At 48.4% G+C, this 14145-nt stretch overlaps 1 pseudogene; it reads left to right on the top strand.

The window, feature by feature from the left end:
* Positions 1–12862, top strand: part of LOC141435058 (uncharacterized) — a 17644-nt pseudogene extending 4782 nt beyond the window's left edge.
* The last annotated feature ends 1283 nt before the right edge of the window (positions 12863–14145 follow it).

Raw genomic sequence — 14145 nt, 5'->3', positions numbered from 1 at the left:
TACTCAGCCAGCAATTGGCTACTTCCAGGCCACGACAATAATCTACTATTGTAGCGCTTAAAACGTCAAAGCCTATTTTCAGTCACAAGCTTCGATCAACGCTCACAAGTCAATAATGAAGCAAGGGTGAAAACCATTAAAAAAAGTCAATATGACAATCAGCCTTATTGTTTTACTAGCTGTTACCCGCGACTCCGTCCGCGTAGAATTCGGTAATTGGATCGCTATCCCGCAGGTACTGTGCAATTTTCCGGGATAAAAACTAACTATCCTATGTCCTTCCCCGAGACAGTTTGAGTGTATACCGAATTTCATCTAAATCGGTTCAGCGGTTTAGACGTGATAAAGTAACGAACAAATAAACAAACAGACTTACAAACTTTCGCATTTATAATATTAGTGGGATGGGATTTCTGAAGTAGAGACTGCCATTAAAATTGGTAAACCCCTTTTTGGGCGACCATAGTACATTAGTTAATGCTCTATGGTTCAACAGATCGCGATACATTTGGTACGTCCACCGGAACGTTAGCTGTAGAACCATGTTGAATACAAACCCATTGTAATCAAACTCCGTTCTAACCTCAGTACGATGATATTCAATTAAAAATGTGGGTCATTTAGGCCTCAAGGCCGAGAACTCGCCGCCAGCGGGCGAGCGGCGAGCATGTGCTCAGTCCATTGCGCGGCGCGGGAGAGACGCTAACCATACAGTGGGTAGTGCACGCAGTGGACAGAGGGTACGCGTGAGCGTCGCAGCCGCAGCCGCAGCCCATGTGTCCGTCAGCGGCGTGTGTTCGCGCGGGAAACTCGTGCCTTTCGCAGCTGCAGTTCGTTGGCGCTATTAGCGTCTTCCTTGATGCTATTGATTTGATTAGCAGTCGTTACAGTTTTCGCCGCATTTCGATTGCTCGTGAACAATACGCGAAGGCTGACGGCTAATTTATATACCACGCGTACCACGCAAATGAAACAATCTTCTTCTTATTCCGGTGCCCTCAATAAGTATAACATATTTCATTTAAAAGAAATAAAAATAAGACAAGTGTCCTTCATGTACTCGTACAGTCACAGATTATAATACTATACAAGTATACGTGCACAGTGTTGTTGTTGTTACATCACCAAATCAGGTTTCACGAGCGAGAGCGACCGACACACACACTTCCAAGACTATAAAGTCCAAACATTTAAAAATAAAAGAAACAATAACTAGAATTCATTTCTGTTCAGGCTCACAATGAGCAGCCGTAATAGGTATTTAACAAGTGCTATTAGCAACACAAGTCAATGGCGTAGGTAACTTATAAAAAAAAATATTCTCTTAAGGATCGTATGCGCGCGCACCGTTTTTGTCTCAATACATGTATCCGCTCCACACTGCTGCTCAAAATACGCAGACGGTGCGGAATCGCAGTGACGAAAAATCGTCTTTGTAACCCCTTATTGATTTTAAAAAGACCTATCCAACGATACTCCACACTATAAGGTTAGACGAGAAGGAAAAATCACCCCATCTATGGTCACGTCTATGGGGGCGTTCAAGTTTTTTGAAGACTTTTGACCATCTCTCCCATGCCACGCACCGTAATGTATTTCTGTTAATCTGCTGGCACACAATCAATGACATGGAAATGTGCCTAGTTTTTTAAAAAAATATTTACCTAATTAAATCATAAACGACACGACGCGACGCTTCATTGGCGATTTAGTTAGCAGTTAAAATTATTAAATGAGTAATTACTTGAAAAACAAAGAAATAAGTACCTGCTATACGTTTCATATCCCAGATAGTGCATAATGTCGTAGTTTTAGATTAAGTAGGTACTGGTACTGGTAACTTTTGTGAGGGACTGGAGTCTGAACTAGGTAAAACCTGTACTTCTTAGGTACAGATCTCCAGGCCCCATCCCGGAAACTCACCGATAAGCGCTGACAAGTTCAGCCAGGTACGAGTACATTCAATAACTTCCTCGATACTTACTGATAGACTTTACGATAAAAGACTATTTTAACACAAAATATTCTATAGTTTAGGAATTTTTGATTCGAAATCTAGCCACGCCTTTGATACATTTTAAATACGGACCAATGTTTGGAAAAATTGGTCAACCACTATACAACAAAGATCTGAATAACATTTACCAGGCATCTGATAGAACCACTTGCTTGCATATTTCGGATTCATTAAATACCTTGGGCACGTTTAGGTGATATAAGACATTACCGGATTTACCGGTTACAGGCAACCAATTTAATTTCAAGGCCTTGCTTCTCGAATGACATCCACGTCATTCGACAAGCATTGTTGTAGTACTTACGAGTATGCAGACAAATAAAACTATTTCGCACTCCTTGATCAAGAGATCAACTCAAAATAATACCCAACTTTGATTTACATAGACTCCTTTATGCTTGCTCGTTTGCCTCCCTGTGATAATAAAAAAAAACCTGGAAGGTCTAAATTAAAATGTAATATTTTGAGTAACATAATCTTGATCTAGGAGTGCGAAGGGTTCTATGGCCTTAGGCACAGACGCCGGTGGGAATATCACAGGGGGTGGATTGCATCTGCATGTAGGGGGTGCATCCTGGCTAATAATAACAGGTTTTTAGGGTTCCGGAGCCAAAATGGCAAAAACGGAACCCTTATAGTTTCGCCATGTTTGTCTGTCTGTCTGTCCGTCCGTCCGCGGCTTTGCTCAGGGTCAATCAATGCTAGAAGCTGTAATTTTGCTCGGATATATATGTAAACTATGCCGACAAAATAGTACAATAAAAAAATCACAAAAAAATTTTTTAGGGTAACCCCCCATAGACGTAAAGTGGGGGTGATTTTTTTCTCATTCAACTCTATAGTGTGGGGTATCATTGGGTTGGTCTTTTAAAACCATTAGGGGTTTGCTACTAAGATTTTTCGATTCAGTGATTTGTCTGCGAAATATTCAACTTTAAAGTGCAAATTTTCATTAAAATCGAGCGTCCCCTAAGTTTGCTTGAGAATTATTATTAGTTTATGAGCTGACAAATATAACCTAAAAAATAGGCCGCAGTCGAATTGATTGTTTGTTTTCTATTACTGTGATTGGGTCAATCTGTTTCTTTAATCAATCAATAAGAGGGTCGAGCTGGCCGCCGGCCGCGCCGTCCGCACCCACCTACCATCGCCACCAATTATAATCTTACTAATAAGTTTGGTAGGATGGATGGATATTTGTCTAACCCAGTGACAATTGACAATTAACTTGTCAATTGTCACTGGAGTCGGCGATACGGTCCCAGGGTCTAGTGTGGAGGTCGCCGAAAAACCCCTAATTGTAATGTGTTACACACACACAAACGCAAACATCACGCCTGTATTCCCAAATGGGCCGTAGCTAGGCAGAGCACACGAAACGTTACCGCTTCGGAGCCACTTTTAGCAATTTTAGATTTTATGTTTGACAAAAAACGGTACAATAGTAACAGGCTGCTAGCCTGTCGCCTACGGTATACCTTAACCTATATCCTCAGTCGCCTCTTAAGACATCCACGGAAGAAATGGAGAGGTGTAATTCTAACCCGACACCACAATATATTGTACGCCCTGATAATGCGCGACCATGATAATGTACGTGTTTACATCAAACACCGTTGCTATGCCAATCCGTTTAATCCTCAATCATTCAACAATCTTATGGTTTTACAGTCAGTCAAACGTTATCTAGGTTATTTTTAAGTACAGCGACACCTATCGGTCAATAAAGTAACTATCGTCCAAAACATACTCCCGCCTAAAATGACTGAAGGTCATTTTACTGTAAATTTGTGACGACTGTACTTTATGTTAACTCCAAAACTGTCCAAACACGTTACTGACTGATAAAGCACAGATTTTTTCTTCATATAGCTCGATTCTTCTTTAAGTGGACTGTATTTTTTTGTTTGTTCTTTGTATCATAGTCAAATCATTCTATTGCTTTTTCTTCTAAATTTTGAATACATCTTTGTCTTTAGTTTTCTTGTATAAACACGACGTGATTTCAGGATTTCATTATCTACGCTAGGTTTCGGAAAGATAAGTTATTTTTGGTTCTATTTAGATTTCTCTATGCAGGTACTTATCCCTCGGTTAAGGTAAGTTTCTCTTTATTCTCGTTTCGTTTGGTTTACTCTAATTTAACTTTTGCTTGTGCGTTTTATTGTTATTTTTCCTTCTGTTTGGCTTTGTCGTGAACTTTTCGCTATTGAATTCCAATTTTGTAGTCTGGATTCTCCCGAATTAAAATTTGGTGTTGATTGGTTTTGATTTTCTATTCTTCTGTTGTGCTTCATCTCTATCTTCTTTATGTAGTAATCTTTATACTTTGTCATTGTTTTGTCATGTAACTCATCTACTCCTTTCTCTTCGTGATTATTTATCTCTCTTCCTACTTGCTCGTTTTTTGTTTCTGGTTGGTATTTTTCATTGTTATCAATCTCTTGGTTTATCTCTCTGCTCTGTTTCTGTTGTTTTATCTCTCTGTTTTGTTTCTCATGTTTTGTTTCTCTGTTTTGTCTCTCATGTTTTGCTTCTCTGATTTGTTTCTCATGTTCTATCTCTCTTGTTCTCTTAAGTTTTTCTCTCTCATGGGAATGGCTGTATGTGTAACCTCTATGCAACAGTGTATGGTGTCTTTTTCCACAGGTGTGACAGGATGATTTATTTTTACAATACCTTGCTGGGTGGCCAGGTATAAGACAGTTGAAGCACAGTCTCTTGTTCTGTACAACGTCTATCTTCTCCTCAAGTATAAGTAGTTGAAACTCTCTGCATTGAAATATACGGTGGTCTTGGTTGCAATATTTACATTTATGAATCTCTGCAGCTACAAAAAATGATTTCAGTTCGATTTCATGATAATGCTCACTTTGGACGTTCTTCTTAGGGTTTTGGTCTGAATTCTGAATTGGTTGTATCGTCTCTAAAACTCGAAATCGTTTTTCTAGAAATTTTGAAAACTTGGACATTGATGGTAACTCGTTAATGTTCATGTCGCTCACTTCTTCTTCCCACGCTTTATGAGTTTCGGTGTCAAGTTTGGAAACTATAAGATGAATGATGATGGTATCCCATGATTCAGTGTTGACTCCTTCTGCTTTCAGTTTGTTCAGGCATTCTATGGAGGTATCTAGCAACTCTCGAATCGACTTGGCAGTTCCTGTGTTTATTTTTCTCTGGTTGATTAATCTGCTCAAGATCGAATTAACAATGATGCGTTTGTTGTCATATCTGCTTTTTAACATACTCCATGCTAAGTCGTAGTTGCTATCAGTGACCGATAAATGTTTCAGTAGATGCTCTGGTTCACCTGACAGACAACTCTTCAGATAATGCAGTTTCTGAACATTTCCTAAATTGATGTTATTGTGGATGAGTGATATGAATAAATCATGAAATGACGTCCAATCTTGATAGTTGCCGGTGAATTGTGGAATGGTTATTTTCGGTAGTTTAATTTCTTCGCTTTTACTCGGATGTTGGCTCTGATTCATTTGGTTTGAAATTTGTGAAGTGTCTTCTAACATGTCTGTCATCTCCGCTTTTAAATCAATGTAAATTTCTTCGTATGTCGAATAATAATCGTTGATGAAATATGAATGATGTTCCATGTCTTCTTTATTTACTGTTTTTATTATTTCTCGATTTGTCTCCACAAAATTCTTCCAATATTCCTCTAAAGTTTCTTTTCTCGCTTTGACATATCCTCTTGTCAATCTCGCTTTTCCTGTGTTCTTAAAATTTATTTGCATTTTTTGGATAATCCCCATCGCCTGTTCTTGTTCCGCTATTAGTCCCAAAAGTTCTTTTGACATCTTGAAGCCCTCTTTTATAAACACGTTAATTATGAAAAAATTTACAAGTCCATAGAATAAAAATCACAAGTCCTAAAATTATTCAAATTTTGTCTAAGTCCATAGAATAATCCATACAAATACCACTTCGATTTTTCTAAGTCCATAGAAAGAATTTTGAAAATTTTACAAGTGTTTTTAAATTTTGCGCGCTGAATTTACTAAGTCCATAGAATAAGATTTTGAAATTTTGCAAGTCTTTGACAGCTACGATTTTTCCGCTAAGTTCGTTTCACTGACACTGACACTTCACTTCACTGTACTTACCTCTTTGCACTACACTGTCTACACTTCACTTCCTACTCACTGTCACTGTCACTGTTTCCTATCCGCTCGTATGGACCACTTTGTTAACATCAAACACCGTTGCTATGCCAATCCGTTTAATCCTCAATCATTCAACAATCTTATGGTTTTACAGTCAGTCAAACGTTATCTAGGTTATTTTTAAGTACAGCGACACCTATCGGTCAATAAAGTAACTATCGTCCAAAACAGTACGGGATGATAATCGGAAGCAATAATGCTTCGGATTATCAAGTCGTACATTATTGCGCGTACATTCCGAGTTGTACATTATTGTTTCCCTTGAGGTTCGTTATATTAAGGTTGCACAGCAGGGCTACTACGTAACTCGAAACTAGAAGTTCGTGTCGTGCGGTCCCTCTGACACTTAAACTATTTAATACGAGAGCGAGAGGGACGGTACGATACGAACTTCGAGTTTTGAGTTTCATAGTAGCCCTGCTGTATAGCCTTAATTTTCTAGCTTCCTCCTGCTTTGCTATAATTCATATCATGATTCATAATAAAATAAAGGCGACAGGAAAGAGAGAAACCTGCGGTCGAATGGCGTGTAGTGTCGCAGTAAGAGATGAGAATGTGAGCGTGTGTGTGTGTGTGTGTGTGTGTGTGTGTGTGTGTGTGTGTGTATAGCAACAGCGACCGACGCCGTGTGTGCTGAGCGTGTGTGTGTGTGTGTGTGTCAGGCGCCAGCGACGACGGCGCGGGCTGCGCGGTGGCGCTGGAGACGCTGCGCGCGCTGGCGGCGTCGCGGGCCCCGCTGGCGCACGCCGTGTGTGCTGAGCGTGTGTGTGTGTGTGTGTGTCAGGCGCCAGCGACGACGGCGCGGGCTGCGCGGTGGCGCTGGAGACGCTGCGGGCGCTGGCGGCGTCGCGGGCCCGCTGGCGCACGCCGTGTGTGCTGAGCGTGTGTGTGTGTGTGTGTGTCAGGCGCCAGCGACGACGGCGCGGGCTGCGCGGTGGCGCTGGAGACGCTGCGCGCGCTGGCGGCGTCGCGGGCCCCGCTGGCGCACGCCGTGTGTGCTGAGCGTGTGTGTGTGTGTGTGTGTCAGGCGCCAGCGACGACGGCGCGGGCTGCGCGGTGGCGCTGGAGACGCTGCGGCGCTGGCGGCGTCGCGGGCCCCGCTGGCGCACGCCGTGTGTGCTGAGCGTGTGTGTGTGTGTGTGTGTCAGGCGCCAGCGACGACGGCGCGGGCTGCGCGGTGGCGCTGGAGACGCTGCGCGCGCTGGCGGCGTCGCGGGCCCCGCTGGCGCACGCCGTGTGTGCTGAGCGTGTGTGTGTGTGTGTGTGTCAGGCGCCAGCGACGACGGCGCGGGCTGCGCGGTGGCGCTGGAGACGCTGCGCGCGCTGGCGGCGTCGCGGGCCCCGCTGGCGCACGACGTGCTGGTGCTGCTGAACGGCGCCGAGGAGAACATAATGCAGGCGTCGCACGGGTTCGTGACGCGGCACCCGTGGGCGCGCGCGGCCCGCGCCTTCGTGAACCTGGAGGCGTGCGGCGCGGGGGGCGCGAGGTGCTGTTCCAGGCGGGCCCGGGGCTGCCGTGGCTGCTGGCGGTCTACGCGCGCCAAGTGCCGCGCCCCTTCGCCTCCAGCCTGGCGCAGGAGCTGTTCCAGAGCGGCCTCATCCCCGCCGACACTGACTTCCGCGTCTTCCGGGACTTCGGTAACCTCTCCGGTGCGTGCGCGCTCAACGATCACCATATTCGGCTGATACGATACGTTGTCAGATATGCGACTAGTTTTTGTTAAAAAAAAAACAATTTTAATACGTGTACCTACTTGCGAGCTTTTTTGCTGACTGTACTTTTTGTTCACTGTACTGGCATTAGTCATCTAAACTACATTTCCGCACCAAATTTCAAATCGATGCCTTTTACTATTGAGGAATTCCCTCATGTCACTACCAAATTATTGTCACCAGATTTACACAAGTATGCGAAATATCGAGTTAATCCGACCACTGGAACTGATAAATAAACAAATAAATGAAAATAAACAAACAAGGCGAGCTAAATAAAAGCTTATTAAAAAAACTTACGGCTCGATTCCACCTACAACGTAATTTTCGTCTAACGTAGGTACCTACATACGCGTTCATAATTGCATGGGCACACGTAGGGTGATTTTCGCGTAGCCGCTAGTGTTTGGATTGTAAGAGTTATGCACAAATAAACTAGATGGCGCCACTGGTGAAACTCAACGCCTTCTAGATAACGAAAGTTTCCATGGAGGTTTACACACATAGATCGCGCCAATTCCTGCTTGTTTGTTCAACTGGGAATGCCACTAGCAACGTTTATGTACAGTCGAGGAAACCGAATCGCGTACGAGGGTGGAATCCTTGTGCTACAAATGTCATGTCGAAGTTGACTTTTCACACAATGCCAAAGACAATGGAATGGCACCATAGTGATACGCGATTAAATTTCTTCGACTGGACCTACGTCAGGCGAAAATTACGTCACTTTTCCACACGACTTCGCAGTTCATAATTTCGCCGAAATTCGGTCGCTCAGTTTCGGTAAAGTGTGTTGTATATGCGGGTGCGGAGTGTTAACGGGTGGCGGCGGCGTGTTACAGGCGTGGACCTGGCGTGGAGCGCTAACGGCTACGTGTACCACACGCGACTGGACACGGCCTCGCGCGCGCCGCCCGCCGCGCTGCAGCGCACCGGCGACAACGTGCTGGCGCTGGCCCGAGGCGTGCTGGAGAGCGGCCGGCTGGGCAGCGCCGCGGGCGACCACGGCGCGCCGGTGTTCTTCGACGTGCTGGGGCTGGCCGTCGTGCTGCTGGGCGCGCGCGCTGCCGCCGCCGCCGCGCTCGCGCTGCTGGCCGCCGTCGCCGCCGCGCTGCATCTGCACGCCACCGCCGCGCAAAACCAGCGTCAGTCACATGCCACATGCACATCCCTATATCACTCCTATATCATCTTATATCGTCTTGTAACACTAAAATCGCCCCTCCGGCACGAAAAGAAAGGTGCTGTTGCCGTGGCCATTATTGTTTCATTACATCCTTATTCACTGCTCGACGGCTCCTATTCACCGATGGACCGCATATAAAAACATCGATACTAAGTCTGCACTAACATGTCTTTTGATTTTTTTTTGTAATCGATCACGAATTTAACTTAAAATCGATGTACGATCAGCAGAGCAGTTAAGTCATCATCAGTTAAAAATTTAAATCACTTAAGACATGGAATTAATGTAGGCTAAAAAGAACGTGAGACTCAGAACAAAACCTTGGGAAACCCCTTAGAAAACATTATGATATCTTGATTCATCGTCTTGTTCGCACAGGAAACTAGTATCATGTGTGATCTAAAAGTGAGGTGGCACAAAATCTAGTCCAACAGACAACCATGCGTGCTAAACTCGTTTAACTTTCTTATCGGCTGTTCATCATCGACTCGGTCAAAAGGCTCACTAAGGTCTGCACGCATCGATGTCCTCACTACAGAGCAGTCTGTCGGGGTGTATTTTGCAGTGTACATGTCGCGGAGCGCGTGGTGGTGGCTGGTGGGCGGCGAGCTGGCGCGGCAGGCGCGCGGCGCGGCTGCGGGCGTCGCGGCGGCCGCGGCCACCGGGCTGGCGCTGCACGCGCTGGGCGCGCGCCTCGCTGGTACAGCAGGCCCTGGCTGCTGGCGCCGCTGTACGCCGGCCCGGGTGAGTGGGGGGCGAGGGTGCGGACGGCGGGCGGCGGGCGGCGGGCGACAGGCGGGCACTACAGCGCGTTGTGTCCGCAGCGGTAGCGGTGAGCTGGCTGGCTGGCGGCGCGGGCGCGGGTGCGGCGGGCGGCGGGCTGGTGCGCGGCTGGTGGCGCGTGCGACTGGCGGCGGACGCGGTGACGGCGGGCTGGGCGCTGGTGCTGCTGGCGTGCTGCTTGGGCGCGCTGCGCTCGGGGTTCGTGGCGGCCCTGTGGGCGGGCGGCGGCGCGGCGGGCGCGCTGGCGGCGGCGGCGGCGGGGGCGCGCGGGGGCGGCCGGGGGCCGCGAGCTGGCGCTGTGGGCGGCGGGCTGCGCGCTGCCGGCGCTGCAGACGGGCTACGTGGCGCTGGACGCGCTGGCCATGTTCGTGCCGGTGGCGGGTCGCGCGGGGCCGGGCGTGCCGGACGCGGTGCTGGGCGCGCTGGCGGCGGCGCTGGCGCTGGCGGCGGGCGCGTGGCTGCGGCCGCTGGCGGCGGGCGCGGCGGCGGGCGGGGCGGCGCGCGCTCTGCTGGTGGTGGGCGCGAGCACGGCGCTGCTGGTGGCGCTGGGTCCGCTGCACGCGCCGTATAGCGCGAGCCGGCCGCAGCGCGTGATGCTGTTCCACACGCGCCGCACTGACCACGTGGCGAACACCACGGAGAGCCTGTTCTGGATGCCGGCCCTCGACCCCAACTCTCCCGGCGACCTCGGCAAATACGGTGAGCGTCCCCGCTGTCTCGCAGACCACCGTTTGAGGCGGATCGAAGCGAAGTTTTAATAGAGCAAAATTTTGCTTCGCTTTTTTGATGCGATCATATTGCTCAGTCAGTTTTACGTGTCGTTTCCCCGCTTCGCCCCACGTCCCACTATTTAAAAGAGATCATGTAGACCCGACCATACTCAATCTTGTCTTTGTTTAAGGTTGTAAAAACATAGAACCGATAAATTGATTAATAAACAAAAAGAAATGCAGGAGCAGAGCACATCCAGTGTGACAAGTCAATCTAGGACAACATGGGGTACGAGAAAAAATCACTGTCTTTTTCAAACGAGTGATCCTATAAGGGTTCTGTTTGTTGCGTGCTTTTGATACCTTAAAAAATTTCAGATATTTATTTCAATGTAGTAAGCACCTAATAATTTTTAAAGCCCTCTTCATTCTGAAAGGACGCCTGTGCCCAGCAGTGGGACGTATATAAGCTGGGATGATGTCGACGTAAGATAGTGAGTTATATACTCACTATCTTAAAAATATCGCTTAGTCAATTTCTCCTTTCAAGCGTCAATGTGCTGATGATAAATTTTATAAATACAATATTGTATAGTATCATTTCGTCTAAAAAAGGAGCTGCTCTAAGTAGCAACTGGACTAAAAAGCAGCTAGTCTAAGTAGCAACTGGTCTAAGAAACGACTAGTCTAAGTAGCAAGTGGTCTTAAAAGCAACTGGTCACCAGATTCTTGTTGAAAACTTGAAAAAAACCTAGATTAGGTAAGGATATAGTTGCATCAAGGCGCCAAGCGCCTCAGCTACGCGGAATAGGAGCTTCTTAGACCACTTGCTTCTTAGTCCACTTGCTTCTTAGACCACTTACTAATTATACCATTTGCTTCTTAGTCCACTTGCTTGTTAGACCAGTTGCGTCTTAGACCACTTGCTACTTAGACAAATTGCTTCTTAGATCACTTGCTACTTATGGTGGCCATACAGCCATAACTGTCATGCCAATCCACGCCCACACATGGTCAGTTCTAACTGATCCAATCGGCAGCGTCATGCCAATTGGATGATAGGAAGGATGGTGTATGGCCACCATTAGACCAGTTCCTTCTTAAACCACTTGATTCTTAGACCACTTGTTTTTTAATTTTATGATTTAAAGGTTTTGTTCCGCGTACCTTTTTTTTATGCATGCAACTGTGCCGAAATATCGAGCTTCTCTAAAACCAAGACCCAATGACCGCGATAGTCTAAAACATGGATGTAGTTAATGTACGACTTGTTAATGCACGCTTAATAATGCACGGCTTGATAATCCGTGCTTATGTGCACGAATTATCATGCCGTGCATTATCATCCCGTACCGAACTATCAGGGAACCAATAATGTACGCGCATTAATGTACGACGTGATAATCCGAAGCATTATGTCTTCCGATTATCATGCCTTACGGATTCCGTGATTGAAATAAAAAAATACCTAACGAAGGGCGAGAGCGGCGAGCGAGGCTACCACCTCGAAAAATGTCTATTCATTCGAATTGATTGTATTCAGATTATCACGTCGTGCATTATCACTACGTACATTACAGCGCGCGCAATATTTTGTACGCCCTGATAATGCGCGACCATGATAATGTACGCCATGATAATCGGAAGCAATAATGCTTCGGATTATCACGTCGTACATTATTGCGCGTACATTCCGAGTTGTACGTTATTGTTTCCCTAAAACATTCACTTGCTTTTTAGACCAGTTGCTTCTTTGACCACTTGCTTCTTAGATCAGTTGCTTCTTAGAGCACTTGCTTCTTAGACCACTTGCTTCTTAGACCACTGCTACTTAGACCAGTTGCTTCCTAGGCCACTTACTTCTTAGACTAGCTGCTATTTTGGACAAAATATACTAACCCTCTCATTGGCGATTTGCGGAGTGCAACGGATTCGCTACGTATTCACGTGCTGAGGTGACTTACGTTTGAACAGCATGGTGTCCCAGCCCCTACCATCGTTACACATATTTGTAGTTTTCTTCGCTTTTAACTCGTCCGCAAATCGCCGGTGTGGTGATAAGACTACTGAGCGTAATGTGTGCGTGTGCGCAGTGCCGGCGCTGGCGCAGGCGTGGCCGACGCGGGCGGCGGAATGCGCGCGCTGGGTCTACTGCGGCGCGCCGTACTACCTGCCGGCGCTGGGGTTCATCCCGCGCGGGCACTGGGCGCCCGCCGCCGGGCCGCCCGCCACGCGCCTGCGGGCCGCGCTGACGAGGAGCGCGCCGCGCTGCAGTGTGTGTGTGTGTGTGTGTGTGTGTGTGCTCGCTGGTCTACTGCGGCGCGCCGTACTACCTGCCGGCGCTGGGTTCATCCCGCGCGGGCACTGGGCGCCCGCCGCCCGGCGCCCGCACGCGCCTGCGGGCCGCGCTCACGAGGAGCGGCGCCGCGCTGCAGGTGGTGTTGTGTGTGGTGTGTGTGTGTGTGCTCGCTGGTCTACTGCGGCGCGCCGTACTACCTGCCGGCGCTTGGGGTCATCCGCGCGGCACTGGGGCGCCCGCGCCGGCCGCGCCACGCGCCTGCGGGCCGCGCTCACGAGGAGCGGCGCCGCGCTGCAGGTGTGTGTGTGTGTGTGTGTGTGTGTGCTCGCTGGTCTACTGCGGCGCGCCGTAACTACCTGCCGGCGCTGGGGTTCATCCGCGCGGGCACTGGGCGCCCGCCGCCGGGCCGCCCGCCACGCGCCTGCGGGCCGCGCTGACGAGGAGCGGCGCCGCGCTGCAGGTGTGTGTGTGTGTGTGTGTGTGTGTGTGTGCTCGCTGGTCTACTGCGGCGCGCCGTACTACCTGCCGGCGCTGGGGTTCATCCCGCGCGGGCACTGGGCGCCGCCGCCGGGCCGCCCGCCACGCGCCTGCGGGCCGCGCTCACGAGGACGGCGCCGCGCTGCAGGTGTGTGTGGTGGTGTGTGTGTGCTCGCTGATATACTGCGTTAAATTTATTTATCTTTGCTTTGTTTAGTCGTTTCCAGTAGAGATGCGCTAACGGAGGAAAGTAAAATGAAGCGCGTCTATCGGGAAACGACAAAACAAATGCGTCACTGAGACATGTGTACGTGTGACTGACTGCAGCTGGAGCTGTCCGGGCCGGCGCACTTGGTGGTGGTGGTGGCGGCGGCGCGCGGCGTGCGCATGGCGCGCTACAGCGCGGGGGCGCGGGGGCGGCGGGGGGGCGCCGCAGGAGGCGGCGCGCTGGGGCGAGCGCCGCACGTACTTCTTCACGCTGCACGACGCCAAGCAGCCGCAACCGTGGAACATCACACTCTACTTTGAGGTACGCACAGGTTTCCAGATTTATGTATTTTTTCTTATAGTAGGGCCACTCACATCGCGATAAAAATTATTACGATAACACTTCGTCTTCGGCCTACAGCATTGTGAAAAGTAAGAAAAAGAGAAGGAAAATGTTTTTTTTTTTTATTCTACTGGATGGCAAACGAACACGTGGGTCTCCCGATGGTAAGAGATCACCACCGCCAACAGTAACAAATTACATTACACAGGTTAGAAAAAATAATAAT

This window comes from Choristoneura fumiferana, chromosome 14 (genome assembly GCF_025370935.1).
Source record: "Choristoneura fumiferana chromosome 14, NRCan_CFum_1, whole genome shotgun sequence".
In the NCBI taxonomy this organism is placed as follows: domain Eukaryota; kingdom Metazoa; phylum Arthropoda; class Insecta; order Lepidoptera; family Tortricidae; genus Choristoneura; species Choristoneura fumiferana.
The sequence above is the reverse complement of the archived record's forward strand: the minus strand, read 5'-3'. Positions and strand labels throughout refer to the sequence as shown.